This window comes from Topomyia yanbarensis, chromosome 3, assembly GCF_030247195.1.
Source record: "Topomyia yanbarensis strain Yona2022 chromosome 3, ASM3024719v1, whole genome shotgun sequence".
Lineage (NCBI taxonomy): Eukaryota > Metazoa > Arthropoda > Insecta > Diptera > Culicidae > Topomyia > Topomyia yanbarensis.
Genome location: NC_080672.1, coordinates 123654550 through 123671537, shown reverse-complemented (window position 1 = coordinate 123671537; position 16988 = coordinate 123654550). Strand labels below are relative to the sequence as shown.

At 41.5% G+C, this 16988-nt stretch overlaps 1 pseudogene; it reads left to right on the top strand.

The window, feature by feature from the left end:
- LOC131690122 (uncharacterized) overlaps nucleotides 1–16988 on the top strand; it is a 148733-nt pseudogene that overhangs the window by 76568 nt on the left and 55177 nt on the right.

Genomic DNA, 16988 nt, shown 5'->3' with positions numbered 1-16988 from the left:
TATATGAACGGAAAAACTTCCCAGCAATAAAACTACCAACAATTGGTAGAAAACACTGTGGTTTCCTACTTTTCCCACCCCGTCCATGACAATTCACACGCTTGCACATGGAGAAACTTTATGTCCGACCGGTATGTTATACATTTCTATTTTCCTGCAATCCTGCTAGCCGTTGGTTGGCGCCAAACTACACCCAATAATAATTATGTAGTTTTTCGTCTGTTTTTCGCGTAAATTAGAACCGAAATCCGGAACAGAACCACATTGGCTTTGACGCTGAATATGTGCTGCGATGATGTTTCCCGGAAAAAGTTCAACATTGGAATTGGCCACAACCAACCGGTCGGAGTCGACCACCATTCCGCAGAGTCATCATTATTCTGTCATTATTTGCTACCACAGCATGATGGATGGATATTTTAACCGTGTGGTTCAATTGTTTGTTTTTGCGCTATGCATGCATGGTTAGACATTGGAATAAACTAATTGGTGGTTTTGCATAAACTTTAAAAATGTCTTTAAAATCTATAATATGCTCAGTAGACTGATGAATTTTTGAAAACTCAATTGACCCACCCTGACTCGATTTCTAGTCCCACCAGGAGTACTTGTACCAAATTTGAAGCAAATCAGACAAGTCTGGCCACCGGACCAACGTGCCTGAAGTTTGCATGGGATTTTTCGGCAATTTACATGGAGAAAACCCACCAGCTCGCATTTTCACCGCTAGGTGGCATTGTACGCATTGTATTATCACTGTAAGTGAATAAAGAAAAATAATTTAGTTGTCTTGTCGAAGACTGCTAGTCAATCCGGCTTTGTTCAAAGAAGTTATTGAACTTTTAACAAAGTGATGTCTGAATCAGTTTTGCATGGGGCCTAGTAGTGCATGGTTGTGAATCAGTACTCGATTCCCGCGAACTATACATTTTTAGGAAATGATGGTTAGAATTAGCGGAATAGTATGTTTGGAAAGAATTGTAGTACATAATACGACAGAAAATTTTAGTTCCACCTGTGACCGTATAGAGGGCGCCAACACTAACTTTTCATAGCAAGAGAGATTGGCTATCGAGATGCTCGGAATAAATACTGCAAAATACCTGTCCTACAACTTTGTAGAAGATACCTCATTTTTAGCTCTCTCCGTTGAAAAGTTCGTGTTGGCGCCCTCTATGCGGTAACATGTGGAACTAAAATGTTCTAACCAAAACATGACTCGTATTATTTACTATAATTTTTCTGAACATTCTGTTGAGTTAAACCTTATCATTATTTCACAAAAATGTTTAGCTCGTGGGAATCGAGTACTGTACACAACCATGCACTGCTGCGCCCTATGAAAAACTGACTCAGACACTTCGTTAAATGTTCAATATCTTCTTTGAACAAAACCGGATTGACTAGCAGTCTTCGGCAAAGTTATACACAATTAAATTATTATTCTTATTTTCACTTACAGTGATAATATGATGTATACAGTGCCACCTAGTGATGGAAATGCGAGCCATTCGGTTTTCTCCATGTAAATTGTCGAAAAATCCCTTACAATCTTCTGGCACGTTGGTCCGGTAGCTAGACTTGTTCGATTTTCTTCAAATATGGACCAAGAACTCCTGGTGGGACTAGGAATGGACTCAGGGGTGGGCTAATAAGGGTCATTTTGCTCTTGTGCACAGTGTCTTTAGCATTTTCGTGTTTTGTAAAGGCTGAATACTTTGAAAACCGACGGAAAAAGTAGTAGTAAAAAGCCATAGGGCCTCAAGGAACGAAGATGTGCGAGAGCATAATCCCACCCGAAGTAATATCCAAGCATTTTTATTGAACCTGATCGCCTCAATCACAGGATCACTGGATAGTACTAACACTTTAATTATGTCCAATTTTTATTGAAACTATAGAGTAAACTAAAACTCGCTAACATGTTAATTGAACAAATCCACAACAACCCCTGGCAGGTACATGGAGGCACTTGGTTGCTTATTACATCATAATCATTCGTTGTTGGAAACACTTAAACTGTCGAAAGCAAGCAACCAGGTAGTTCAAATTAAATCTAAGAGTTTGCGAAATATAAACAATCGGCTAGAGTGGAGAGTAAAATTAAAACACTGGAGACTGCAAATAGACAATGAACAGAGCAAAAATGTTGGGAAAGTTTTTCAGAACTGCAAACCGCACCATTATTGCACCAACCTATCGTCGTCACCGTGCTCGAAACCCGGCGTATAGTCCGGACCGTTCAAGCATGGCCCGACGACCGACGTCCCGTATCGAAGAAACCGACCGAAGCACCACCCAACACACCAACGTCACTCCCACCAACAGCAACCAGGAAACGCAGGTTTAAACGTAAAAGAAAATGGGTGAAACAAACTGGCAAAAGCTGTTCGTGACTTTTACGAGCCAGAGGACTCTCTTTGCCGGATACGGGGCCATGGGTACCCAGCCCACGATACTGTGGTAGAAAATGTGTGCTTCTTTTTGATGTTTCGTGTTGGCAGCAAATTAAGGGTTCTAATAGTCAAAAAAGCAGGAACATGTATAATGATGGTGAAGTGCACGGATAGTGGAGTCCGCCTAAACTGTTTATTCCCAGGGTGGGGTGTAAACTAACGTTTCTTGAAGCGTAACTTTTGTGGTTTGAATATGGTCAGCACGGAAGCAAGGGTAAAAAAGCGAAATGGTTATGTAGGAAAACATTTCGGGCCAGTGTGTTTCAGTTTTTGCTCGTTTCTTTTGAATTTTCTTCAAGTGTTCATAAACATTAGAGTCGGGAATATTTATTTTTCAAACGATTGATTCAAATTTGTCATAGGGATCACATCTTACCGCCGAAGATGAAACTGAACAAAATTCAAACTAGTCATATCTCGAACTAGCCAGTAAGTCTATGAAATGACAAAGCGCGATCTGGAGACTAATCGGTAAAAAAATTGCACCAGAACTTAACTATATCACCCATGTAAATCAAATTAATTATGTGTATTTTATAGTTCTTTGAATTATGGTATTTTATAAGTTAAACTTCATATTTTAACGAAATCTCAAGTACACGTGCAATGTAAAAACTTTTAATAATCGTGGGAACAATAATATTTCTCCAAAAGCAGGCACATAGCCAGAAGCCAATCTAATTTTAAAAAAATGAATAAAGGAAAAACATGACGACTCCTAACAAATTTGGGTTTCGCTAGTATTGAACAACTTGATGAGAGGGGGACGGGAATAGCGTGGTTGGTATATCGATTACTTGGAACGCAGCTCACCTGGGTTCGATTCCCAACCCCACACATAGGGTCAGAGATTTTTCCAAAGAGATTTCTCTAACCCGAAAAGAGGCGAATGACCCTAAGGTTAAAGCCTCTATAATCAAAAAAACTTGATGAAAATGATAGAAAATGACCAAAATGAAATAACCCACATTTTGCATGTTTTTCAGGAAACGAAAAAAAACTTCTACATTTTCAAATTAATAGTTTTACATTTCTTACAAAAGAAATGTATAGGATTCGCTGTTCCCCTACGAAGACAATCAAGGCGGCAAACTTCAAATTGTCTAATTTACCGAACCTTCCGGCTCCCTTGTTCCATTCAGCACCGCATCTTTCTTTTCGTACCATTCAGCACCACTTAATCGTTGAGCTTTCGACTTGTTCGCGAACTTCTCGGTGTTTTCCCCAACGATGGATCTAGCCTTCTCCGACGAAGAATTCTACGACGAGAGAGGTTTTCCCGAAACCGAGCGGTTCCTAGAGCCATTGAGCTCCCCGCTTCGTCCCGATCTACTGGCGGTGGATTTAGCCTACTCAACGGGCCAAAGTGCTGAGGTCTGTCCAGTTATTCCAGGTGGGGCGTAGTTTCCGATTCAGTGGCGCCCCTACGACCCACTGCTAGCTATTTGACGCGGTCTACTCGCTCTAATCCCCGGCGGTGGATCCTACTCACGAGCTACCCGGTAGGGTGTCGAGGTCGGTTCGACGATTCCGGTGAAGCCTAGCGTCTGGTTTACTGGCGCTCCGACGACCGAACCCTGTGCTACGTCGCGTATTACACAACTGGTCCCCTGCGGTGGACCTAGACTACACCGACGGAGAGTTCTCCGGCGGCGGAATTTCATCCGAAATTCGATTTGTGGTTTCACGGCGGTTCTCCAGCCGATGACGCTAATTTGTTGGTCCCTTCATTGCTTCCTCTGTAGCTCGTAAAGTATACTAGACAGCATCCCAGATATGCTCGTCGTGGCACACCTCTTCGACAATATTGTCAACTGTCATACCAGACCTTTACACACCTTTACGAACTTCTTCGGACCTAGGGTATTCGAAGACCACGTGTTCCGATGTCTCTTGCACGTTCTCACGCTCCGGACGAAGGGGTGATGAAGCATATCCAAACCGATGCAAATACTTCCGGAAGCGTTCGTGCCCGGACAAAACCGCGTCAAATGGAAGTTCACCTTCCCATTCTTCCTATTTACCGAAGCAGACATATTTGGGATTAGTCGTTGGGTCCACCTTCCTTCTCCGCGTTGTCCCACTCTTGCTGCCACTTAGCTCAGAGCAGTCTTCTTGCATCGCGTACAAGCGCAGATAGGGAGCCAGAGTGATGCAGATAGGGATCATTCCAGCAATTATGTATACCGCCTCCGACGATATCGCTCTGTACGCACTCACGATACGAACGGCCATTAAACGAAACGTGCTTATCAACTTGGTCCGGTTCCGCTTTGAGTTCAGCGCAGCAGCCCAGGCCGGTACGCCATACCTCAGTATTGAGGATGAGACACCCGCCAGGAGTCGTCTCCTGCTCCATTTTGCTCCTCCGTGGTTCGGCATGATCCTTGCCATTACGTTAGTTGTACTAGCAGCCTTCTCACATACATAGTCGACTTGGCTGTTTTAATTTAACCGCTCGTCGACCATCACACCCAGGTGCTTCAGCGCACGCATTGATGGAAAGTATTGTACCCCTATGCTGATCACGGCACGCGGGCACCTCCACCAGTTGCAACTTGACGCGAGCCAACCAGGTTTCCACGATGCCTATTGTCTCTGCCGTCAACATCTCAACCTCTCCAAGGATCTAGCCCGTTATCACAGGAACAACATTATCTGCAAATCCGACGATCTCCACTCCCCTGGACGGTTCTAGTGTTAACACTCCGTTGTACATTATATTCCAGAGCATTGGGCCGAGTATGGAGCCCTCTGAGGTACTCCCGCTGTGACCCTAATCGACCTCTGCCCTATGTTCATTTTGTAGACCAGTACACCCAGTTAGCATTATTGAACGCGTTCTTCACATCGATCGTTACCATGGCGCAGTATCGATGAGCTATTCACTTTTGCTTCGATGCTTTCTCTACATTCGCAATAACTGTGCGGATGGCGGTCACCTTCGATATCCCTTTCCGAAACCCGAACTACCTCTGCGATAGTCCGTTCTCACTTTCAGCGTAGGACGTCAGTCTATTGAGGATAACCATTTCTAGAACCACTTGGTAAATCCAAGTGCATCCAGCAGGCATATAGGCCGACAGGATATTGGATCTGCTAGTGTTTTACCTAGTTTTGGCAACAACACCAGCTTCTGGATCGTCCATCTATCCGGGAAGTAGCCATCGTCCAGGCATTTCTGTAGGACTATCCTGAACATGTCCGGAAACGCCAGGATCGCGGTCTTCAGTGCCACATTGGGGATACCGTCCGGTCCAGGACTTTCCTCGCTGTCACCCTTTTGTCACTACAAGAAGCTCGTCGTTGGAGATTCGATTGTCACCTGCATTTCCACCAGCCATGCCGTTGGGTCGTGCTTCAGGAAACGACCCTCCACGATAACCTTTATTTTGTCAGCACACATTTCGACTGGCCTCATTGGACGACACGGGAAGAATTGCTCCAGGGGTTAGCGTTTACTTCTCTGCAAGCTCCTTGTAGCAGGTTGACTTAATTAGTACTATTTTGCGTTTAATAGCGGCCCTAACCGCCCGGAATATTGCCTTACACTCTTCTATGACTGCCCATATCTTGCTCTCTGAACGCGTCTTCAGGCTTTTGGACAGGCAATCCGGAGGACACCGAGTCTTTCGTTCCACCAATATGCTGGACGTCAGCAGTTTCTCGGCTCTATTTTTCTCGGCACTGTCACGGCACACGCTTTCTTTACTTCTTCCCGAGAGCTCATCGACATTCTAAATTAGAGTGAGACTGTCAGCACGAAGTACTTCCACAAAAACGTCCTTGTCGAAATCCTTTAGTTTCCACTTCCGCTCGCCAGTTCTCACTTTCCGCATTACAATACAATTCCGTCGAGCAATGGTGTAGTGCATCGCTTGATGGTCGCTGTGTGTGTACCACTCACTAGCTCGCCAAATCATGTTATCTAGCAGCGACGGACTGCAGAATGTTATGTCAATAAAGGACTCCCGATCGTCGTTACAAAATGTGCCAGTGGAAACTTCGTTGCACAGTGTTACGTCTAGCTTCGCCAGGGCTTTCAACAAGCTATAACCTCTTGCTTTGGTTAGCCTCTACCCCACTTCACGGCCCAGGCGTTAAAGTCTCCTCTTATAACAACCGGCGTTTGTCCGATTAACGAGTCGGTTAATGCGCCCAGCATCCGATAGTACTGCTCTGGTGTCCACCGTGGGGGAGCATAACAGCTATATACGAATACACCGTTGATGCTGGCGATCACGAAGCCTTCGTGTGCGTTATCCACCACAGAGACAGGGAAACCGCTCATTACTTGGATTGCAGCCATGCCTGACTATTCATCACCCAGTTACCGTTATCGGGAGGACCACGATACGGCTCTTCAATAATTGCAACGTAGCACTTCATTTCTGTTGTTGACTGCCACAACAGTTTCTGTGCTCGCAGTCTGCTTCCTCATCTCGTACAGATCAGAAGCCAAAAAGCGACCTGCTTGCGAACAGCACACAAACAAAAAATACTACCCGCGCCGCGCCGCTCTAACGTGTACGTGTAGCATATAGACACAGGAAAGTTCCGTTGCAGCTAACTGCGAGTGAAATGAGTGAACAACAAAATAAATTTCGCCCATTACGGGAGAACACAATCGCGATTGATTTTTCGCAAACCCGTCTTAGACCTTCAGTGCGCGAGGTGGAACAATTGGTCAAGGTGAAAATGGAACTTGATCTTACAGAGATATCACACGTCCAGCTTCACCACACCAGGAATGTAGTACTAATAACGTTCAACTCCTTAGCCGAGGCAGAAAGCTTCGTAGCAAAGAACAACATGCAACATGACGTCGAATATGAAAACGTCAAAACCAAGATCCCCGTGTATATGGACCTTGATCTAACGGAAATTCGCCTCCATGATCTGGCACCTCGTACTAGCACGGATTATATTAAATGATTCATGTCGAAGTATGGAGAAGTGGAATCCGTCTCTAACGACACTTGGAGAAACTTTTTCCCTGGCATTCTCAACGGTGTTCGGGTTGTGCGAATGCGGCTGTACCAACCTATACCATCTTACTTGACTTTCGAGGGCAGATCATCTCAAGGTGTTAACTACATACAAAGAACCCTATGCACATACCCTGGGCAGGCGCCCACGTGTCAGTTCTGTAATCAGACTGCACACTACGGTAAGCCATGCGCCAAAACAACTAAAGAAAACTCATCTTCAACCACCACTACCAAACAGCCTTCAACATTTGCTGATACACAACAAACAGCCGGCCAACAAATGAATGCCGGACAAACAATATTCCACGGCATCCCAAAGCCAATACTCACCGTACGCAGGGATGAAATAAACAAGAAAGAAGACGGCTATATCAAAGTCACTCGAAAACACAAAAAGCACCAAAAATCTAACAGCGACAACCATTCTAGTGATGACGATATGGACACAAACACAAGCGAGGGGGAAGGCAGACAGATTGATCAGCAAGCAGCAGAAGGTACACCCGACCATCGCTCACCACCGAGAAAGAAAGTCAACACAAGAAACGGAAAGCAGTGCACCCAGGATAGTCGACAAAAATAATGTTCGATGGTTTATATATATTTTGATATCTATTTTGAATGAAATTTTGAATTTGTAATTTTTGAAATGTACATTATTTTCAAAAAGGGGAATGACCCTCGAGGTTAAAGCCTTAATAAATAAACAAACAAACAACAAACAAACAGTTTCTGTGCATTCGCAATGATTGAGATTAAACTGGGTTATCTCCATCATTGTCGGCCTACCTTCGCCTTTTTTACGCAGGGCATTTGAAGCCGCCCGTCGTGAGGTCATTTCCGACCTCCGGATTGCAGATCCTGCACCTTGCTTGCTTCGAGCAGTCTCTAGCAACGTGCCCGTTTCCTCCGCATTTTCTTTTATAAAATATATCGAAACCGACGCGGTGCGCTGAATGTATATACGGTTATTTCACATTACTAAATCCTTTTGAACTGGGACACACGTTTTGCAGAGTACACCGCATAAGTACCTTAATGTACTACTTCGTTGAGAGGCTGATTGCACTATACTCATTCCTTTGTTTTGCTTATGAAGTTGTTACAAAAAGTGATTGTAGGGGAAAGGGGAAGCTATCTATACCCCAACCAGTTCCCTCACATGACGTGTATTTCTGGAAAATGGAATACCTAAATTTATATGTATTTTCGTAAATGTGAGAGTATCGCTGTAAGAATAGGCCAAAGGAGGTGTTCTTATTTTTTTGTTTCCCGATCATAATAACTTGAAATGAACAAATACATTCATAATAGGTATGTACTTGTATACTGCCTTCATAACTCCAGAAAATAATTTGAACAATTTTATTTTTCACTAACGTTTTAACTTTGGCCCATTCTCACACCTTAGATCGGGTGATAATGCACCAAAGAAATTAAAATTACTTGCTCATGTGAAAAATGTTAAAAAAAATTAATATGTGTTTATTAAACGAGCAGTTCAGGTCTAATAATAATATCAATAAACTAAAATATATGATGTCACCTTAAGCATATTTATGCAGAGGAATAAGTCGTAGTCCGTTGCATGGTCTTTCGTCTACAAATTTTCATGTTTTTTACCCTATTGCTGCTTGTTAAAGGTTGCCTCAATTCCAGACTCTCTCCCTTCTAAAAAAAAACTTATTGAGAGGGAAAATTTTTGATCAACAAACCACAGTGCCACTTATAAAAACGTTCAAAGAATGTTTCTATAAGCTTGATACAAATTCTTGAGAGAAGGACGGGTGCTGATGAATTCATCATGCTTTCTGGATACTCAGGTACAGGAACACTTTCCAGAACCTGGAACAACAATCACGTTGGCCTCGTCGAAGTTCCAGATATATTCTCGTGGTACATTATTCATATCCACCAAAATCAACAATCTTGAAAAATGTTCAACTGTAATGACAACTCAGTTCCAGGCTAAGCTCATTTTTATATTGGCCAATAAGAAATTACTATTTACTCCTGGCAAGTGAAGTTGGTCTTAAAACATTGCGTTATTCTTTCAGAAGAAGCAAAATCGTTCAAAGACGTTATAAAGGTAACAAATGTTGTTACTTCATTCGGTGAGAATACACACTGACTAGAGATAGTCAGGTTCGACGGCCTGGACCCAACCCGATCGCGATGAAACGTCGCTGGGGTGTAGAACAGCGATTTCAAAAATTGCCATTTTGGGCATTCTAGTGACCATGCATAACGATGCATGGTCACTAGAATGCATTGCTCTATGGAGTAGAAGCACTATTCTTTTATATTAAAACAAAACATTTCAAATCTATTGATTTTATCATGATGACATGCCAATTTATACCAAATCCATATAGCGCTGACAAATGTAAATGTGTGAAAGACAATGATTGGCATTAGCTAATACGCTCCTATTTATGGGTTCAAACGTGGCACATGGATTTAACTCTGTATTACGACTGGTTGATTCCAGTTGCAATATATAGACTGAAACCCATCACGTAGACCTAGCATTACTCATAATCATAATTAAATTTACATATTGTTATGCTTCGACATGTTTTGCCTTTCTCATATAGAAATGTTATGCAATCACTCTGAAAAACGTCAACCTAATCCCGGCCCGGAGGGCCGAGTGTCATATCCCATTCGACTCAGTTCGTCGAGATCGGAAAAAGTCTGTATGTGTGTGTGTATGTATGTGTGTGTATGTGTGTGTGTGTATGTATGTGCGTATGTGTCAAATAATGTCACTCATTTTTCTCAGAGATGGCTGGACCGATTTGCCCAAACTTAGTCTCAAATAAAAGGTGCAACCTTCCCATCGGCTGCTATTGAATTTTGGATCGATCGGAATTCTGGTTCCGGAATTACGGGTTTCAGAGTGCGGCCACACAGAAATTTCGCATAAAAACTATAGAAAAAATTAAAAATAGAATTTTTATTTTTGATGCTAAATGTATTCAAGGTGCATAAAACGTCGAGATTTGATGCAAACTCGAAAAAAAATTTGACGACTATTCACTTTTTTGGATTTTGGCACATTTTTGCCTTTCTCATATGGAAAGGTTATGCAATCACTCTGAAAAACGTCAACCTAATCCCGGCCCGGAGGGCCGAGTGTCATATCCCATTCGACTCAGTTCGTCGAGATCGGAAAAAGTCTGTATGTGTGTGTATGTATGTGTGTGAATGTGTGTGTATGTGTGTGTGTATGTATGTGTGTGTATGTATGTGCGTATGTGTCAAGTAATGTCACTCATTTTTCTCAGAGATGGCTGGACCGATTTGCCCAAACTTAGTCTCAAATGAAAGGTGCAACCTTCCCATCGGCTGCTATTGAATTTTGGATCGATCGGAATTCTGGTTCCGGAATTACGGGTTTCAGAGTGCGGCCACACAGAAATTTCGCATAAAAACTATAGGAAAAATTAAAAATAGAATTTTTATTTTTGATGCTAAATGTATTCAAGGTGCATAAAACGTCGAGATTTGATGCAAAGACGAAAAAAATTTGACGAAGATTCACGTTTTTGGATTTTGCACATTTTTGCCTTTCTCATATAGAAAGGTTATGCAATCACTCTGAAAAACGTCAACCTAATCCCGGCCCGGAGGGCCGAGTGTCATATCCCATTCGACTCAGTTCGTCGAGATCGGAAAAAGTCTGTATGTGTGTGTGTATGTGTGTATGTGTGTGTGTATGTGTGTGTATGTGTGTGTGTGTATGTATGTGCGTATGTGTCAAATAATGTCACTCATTTTTCTCAGAGATGGCTGGACCGATTTGCCCAAACTTAGTCTCAAATGAAAGGTGCAACCTTCCCATCGGCTGCTATTGAATTTTGGATCGATCGGAATTCTGGTTCCGGAATTACGGGTTTAAGAGTGCGGCCACACAGAAATTTCTCATATAAACTATAGGAAAAATTAAAAATAGAATTTTTATTTTTGATGCTAAATGTCTTCAAGGTGCATGAAACGTCGAGCTTTGATGCAAACTCGAAAAAAAATTTGACGACTATTCACTTTTTTGGATTTTGGCACATTTTTGCCTTTCTCAAATAGAAAGGTTATGCAATAACTCTGAAAAACGTCAACCTAATCCCGGCCAAATTTTTTTTTGACTCGCATATGGTTTCTGGATTTTAACAAGGGCGTAGTTGATGGTTTAAGGAGAGGGGTTACACCCCCCCCCCTCTACCGTTCACTCCCCTCTCTTAAAAATCTCCTTAAATCACCCCTCAGCCCTCATACCCCTCCCCATCAACCCCATCATCTTTAAACCATCACTATATCACAAAGCAAACCAATTTAAGCTGGGGAGTCGTTCGTTCATGGAACTTTCGCCCACCTCACATACCCACCCCCGCATGACAAAATGAGTTAGCAAGCAGATAACATTGATCGAATACTGATTAGGCTAATGAAGTACGATATTTTTTTGTTTCAAGTGTTTCACCGTCGTCACGTAGCTCATCAAGTTCGTGGCTGGCAAGCTATTGTGTATAAATGCAAAGTGTACTAAGAATGTAATGGACATTTCCACAACTATGTTGAACATAAAAAGCCTCCGTGCTATAGTTCAGAGAAATGAGAAAGGCACAATTGCACCGCTAGGTGGATTAAAATAGGTTTTTTTTTTAATCTCACAAGTGACCATCATCATACGCGGGCATAGTTTGGAAACGGATCGATAATTTTAGAACAAAATCATCCCTGTTCGCTCTGAAGGGGACAACCTATGTTTCAGATACTATCTTCACTATTTAGTCAATTTATTATTGAATCGTTGTTCTATGGTACTAAAATTAAATCTTTCATTTTTTTCAGTTTATTTGACACGGTCCGATGGGTTAATAGGTCTAAGCAGTGAATCTTTCATGGTAGTACTTGTCCGTCGGTTCTTGTAGACGCATTTGGCTGTTGCGTGTTGAAAGTTACTGGATCATTAAGCAAAAGTCTGTAAGAACAAAGGTCATTCGACCGAATGCCTATTAGGCCGAATGGTGACACTGTTCAACACAAGATCGGGGAACAAAAAAACGAGAAATGGTCGACGTTTGGGGCAACATTGATTTTTGAATATTCGAAAAAATCCAAAGAGAGAGAGGGAAGGTATGATATATGAAATGTTAAAAATTGTAAAAAAAAACTTCGACGAAATATGTCAAAAAATAGTAAAAACCGCAAAAAAACAAATTTCAAAAAATTTTAGTGCCAAGGACTGAAAAAAAATTGGAGATCAAAAATTTTATGATAATGCCTGATGATTCAAAATTCATGACCCGTTGAGATCTGATAACAAAGAAAAAAGTAAGATTTGAATGAAAAAAAACTTTTAGCGCTAAATAAAAAATTTCGAATTTTTTTTTTTGGGACATTCAAATAGTAACAAAGAAAATTTTCTTTGAACTTGGTAAACTTTTGACCATCGAATTTTCCTAACGAAAAAGGCTTGGAAACAGGACAAATTCAAATAGTGCCACGGGGGTTTAGGGGTTATGAAAATCGACGTTAACAAGTCGCACTATCTTCCGATTCTCCCAATGGAATATTTTGAAATTCACTGGTTCGTGAATACTACATCTTCCGGATGCAGAAGGCTGAATTGATGGTCATTTTTTCTGTTAATAACGGGCACACCGTGTTATTAGTCATGAGTAATGTACTCAAAGATCCCCATTTATTTCTTGTCTTGAAGTATTGAAATAACGACGTATAATAGAATTTATAGAAATATTAGAAACAAATATCTGTTAAAAAATTCAATCATTGGAAACTATTCAACTTTGAAAAGAATGGTACGAGCGAAAAAAGTAGTTCTGTCCATCGCGTATGAACTGAAGCTATGCAATTATGCGTGAACCTTCACAGCTTAGCAGCTAATGAATAAGTAAGGATTTAAGGGGGACGTTGGGATAATTCGGTAAAAAGACACATTTCCTTTAACAAAATTGTCTTAGCAATTCAAACAGTGCCTGTATGGCCATTCAATCTCTATATCACAATTAAATAATATTTTCTCAAAATTTCATTGCGAAATACTGAAATCTGAACGAGTGACAGTGAATCTCCGGAGGCGCCTCGTCGAAAACTTGATTTGCGGAGTACATCAGAACTCAAAATCTACTAAACCAACCGTTTTGAAATTATGCACAGTTCTTCTTCATATTATTCTCTAAGCAATGAAAAAGGATTTTATTTTTTGCTCGATTTTCGGATTTTTCGCAGCACTTTAAAGCAAAAAGTCCGATTGTTACTAAAATTATTGGTTAATTGTAAAAATAATAATACTAAAAATGTTGTTAAAAGCTCCCATAGGTAGCAATGATGCGAAGAAGAACTGGGCAAAATTTCATAACGATTGGTTCGTGAGATTTTGAGTTATGGTGTACACCGCATTTTTTCGAGGTACCTCGTTAGGATTAACTGTCACATATCTGCTTCTGCTCTAACCAAATCGTCAGCCTATCCATTATCAGTAATACCAGAACGCTGGGGAACTAAAACGAGGTTTATAGGTGTGTCAATGCTAAGTTCTTCTATTTGAATTCGGCATACAATCATTAGCTTGAACCGTGATGTTTCCGAGCTAAGGGACTTGATTGAAGTCTGACTATCGTGGCAAAAGTTTATAAATATGCCGACCAAGCTCCATTGAAAGGCAGATTGTACCCCGCACATAATCGCGAAGGATCCGGTTTGGAATACAGTACTGTATCCATCTAGCGAATGAGACTATTTCAATCTCGTTTCACGATAGTAGACACCAGCACCATCACGTCCCTCCATAAGAGAGCCGTCAGTGTAACAAAACACTTGCATTTGTTGTTGTCTCGCCATGTAGCCAGACAACCACTCCGCTCGCAAGAGAATCTTCACATTTCTTGAGCGTTTTTTCAAAAAGTCATATCTGCAATGAGTTACTCTCTTTGTTTACTTTCTTTTTCGATTTTTACGGCGTCACTATAACACATTTCACTTATTTTACAGTACAGATCGAAAGACGTTGGTTTTAACTAGCATATTATGGAAAAGGTTGAGGGATAAATGTTAAAGTGATCGAATTATTAACAGAAGAGAAAGTAAACAAAGAGAGTAACTCATTGCCGATATGTCGTTTTGAAAAAACGCTCAAGATTTGTGATGTTCTGTAACGAAAACTACATGTGAGTGTAATATCGCTGGGTGTATGAATACCTTCACTCCATGTAACTTGTTGTGACAACAGTCGTGCATGACTGGTAGCAAATGGTTCCAAAGACCAGTACCCTGCAGTCTGTATGCACATGATAGTGTTTCTTGTTTGTGGTGTGTGTCTAATGGTTTGGCTGGTAGAAGGGCCTCAATAGCAGCAGTCGGAGTTGTCGTTAACCAATCAACAGCATGAGAGCCGCTCTTTGCAGATGGTTTAGCTACGATTGGACCGTTACAACCTCTCCCCTCTGCCACTACACAAGGAATCCATACGACAATATTAGACGTACAATTGTTTGTGAATTCAATAGATGTATTTGGGTTTGGGACCTCGGCTCTTTCCAAATGTTCGTCAGCACTGCCCAAAGGCGAGGCACGATTTCTTGACTCCGAACTCAATATGAGCAGACCAGTTCAGTTAGGAACCAACTATAACTCCAACGTACTTAATCCGCACACAATGGCTCAGAGTCAAATAACTGCAAGGAATGAATCCAGGTTGTTATTCCCTTCTTCGTGAAAAAAAAATTAAGATTTGGTTTGGATTAACTGATAATTTAACTTGTCGACACCACTGTTCGACAGCACTTAATGCTTGTTCAGCAGCAATAATTGACGTTGAAAAACAACTCAGCAACTTCTGCTGTCAAACATTTAGAAACGATAGAAGCAATTCACTTTTCTGATCCACTCATCTCGTGGCGGAGGCAATGTTGAGAGCGCTTTTCGTTGGCAACTGCTAGCGGAGAACGGAATCCACAGGCAAGACTTATTGTGATAAAGTTATTAATAAATACCGGACCTATCAACAGGATTGCCGAAGAAAAATGCGATGCCAGTGACTTTATGTAACTCATTGCAAATCATCGAATACGATCTGCTTGTAGCTAATACTATTTCGTTCAAGTAAAAATAATAATTTATCACAGCTATCACCCTCCAGCCTGTAAGCTATGCAAAGCAAATGTACTGCCATATCATGATTTTACGGTGCAACCCGAGAATAATTTTTCAACAATGAATTTCGTCAAGCATAAAAAGCTGCATGCACAACAAGCTCGCCAACATCAGCACGAAACTCGGACTGAAAAATACAGTTTTAAACAGCCACTTTATTAAAATAATAAAGGGATTATTAATATTTATGGCCAAATTTGAATAAAAAACATTTCAACTCCACTGGCACGAGCTTATCTCGTTTTCTATAAGCTTTCTGCTGTTATTTTTCAGGACGCTTTATTATTTCCCCGTTCCTCCTTCTCTATGTGTAATGGTTCACTGCTGTGGTATTTTCCTTCACAGGAGGTCTGCTTCTGTTACTGCCCCTTTCGATGGGAGCTTGTCCGATGTTGTGTTTTTGGATAGTGGATAGTGGCCGGTTGACTGGGATACCCAGTTGCTCTGCAACAATCGTGTGTTGAATAGTGATGACTGCAGCGATGATACTACAAACTTTGAGCAGCCGGTTGACCAGTTCGGAACTCAGTCAAGAGGATGATCTCACTTACAAAACTCAATTTCACTACTCAATGATAATCCGGAATCCGAGCTCAAACGCACATGCATGCGAGCCACGTTCTCGCCCCAAGTGATTAATTATTACTTCTCCTGACTGACCACAGTTGTCCAAGTGACTCTTTTATTTATGGTCGGAAATATTGAGCACAAGGAGCGATTTTTCAGCAGATTTGGTCTGCTGGTCGATAGACTGCGTCTGATGCCCCGGTCAATATTGTATAAAAATGAAGCAAATAAATTATTTACAATTCTCCACTGACGATGATTATTTCCATTCCAGGCGTGACCGTGGTTTCCTTCAACCGGAATATCCTGCTCAATCTGAAATCTCCACTACCACGATGTCGTCAAGCTCGGCACTAGATGTCAGCTCATCAATTTCCATAACCAATACCACCGCCGGCGCTATTATGAGAACAATGATGACCAACAGCGGGGAAACGATATTCATTTACATTATCCCGGCGCTGCTACATCTCGCTGGCTACGTAATCGCAGTTTACATTTACCGCTTCGCCGATAATGAACATTTGCAGTGTTTAATTGAAAGGGTGGGTACATTTGTGGTCGCATGTTGTTGTACACGGATAACAATAACAACCAGTTGGTCGCATTTTTCACTGCATGCTAGCATGCATTTTTTGTACGTTGCGCTAAACTCTGGCCTTTGGTAGGCTATGCATGTTGCATGATGAGCAGTTTTAATAACAGCTAATGGTCGATTGAAATTAAATGTTACACCGATGTTACTGAATGTCAACATCAACCGATGTTACTGAATGTCAACATCAAGTCCTGTGACATT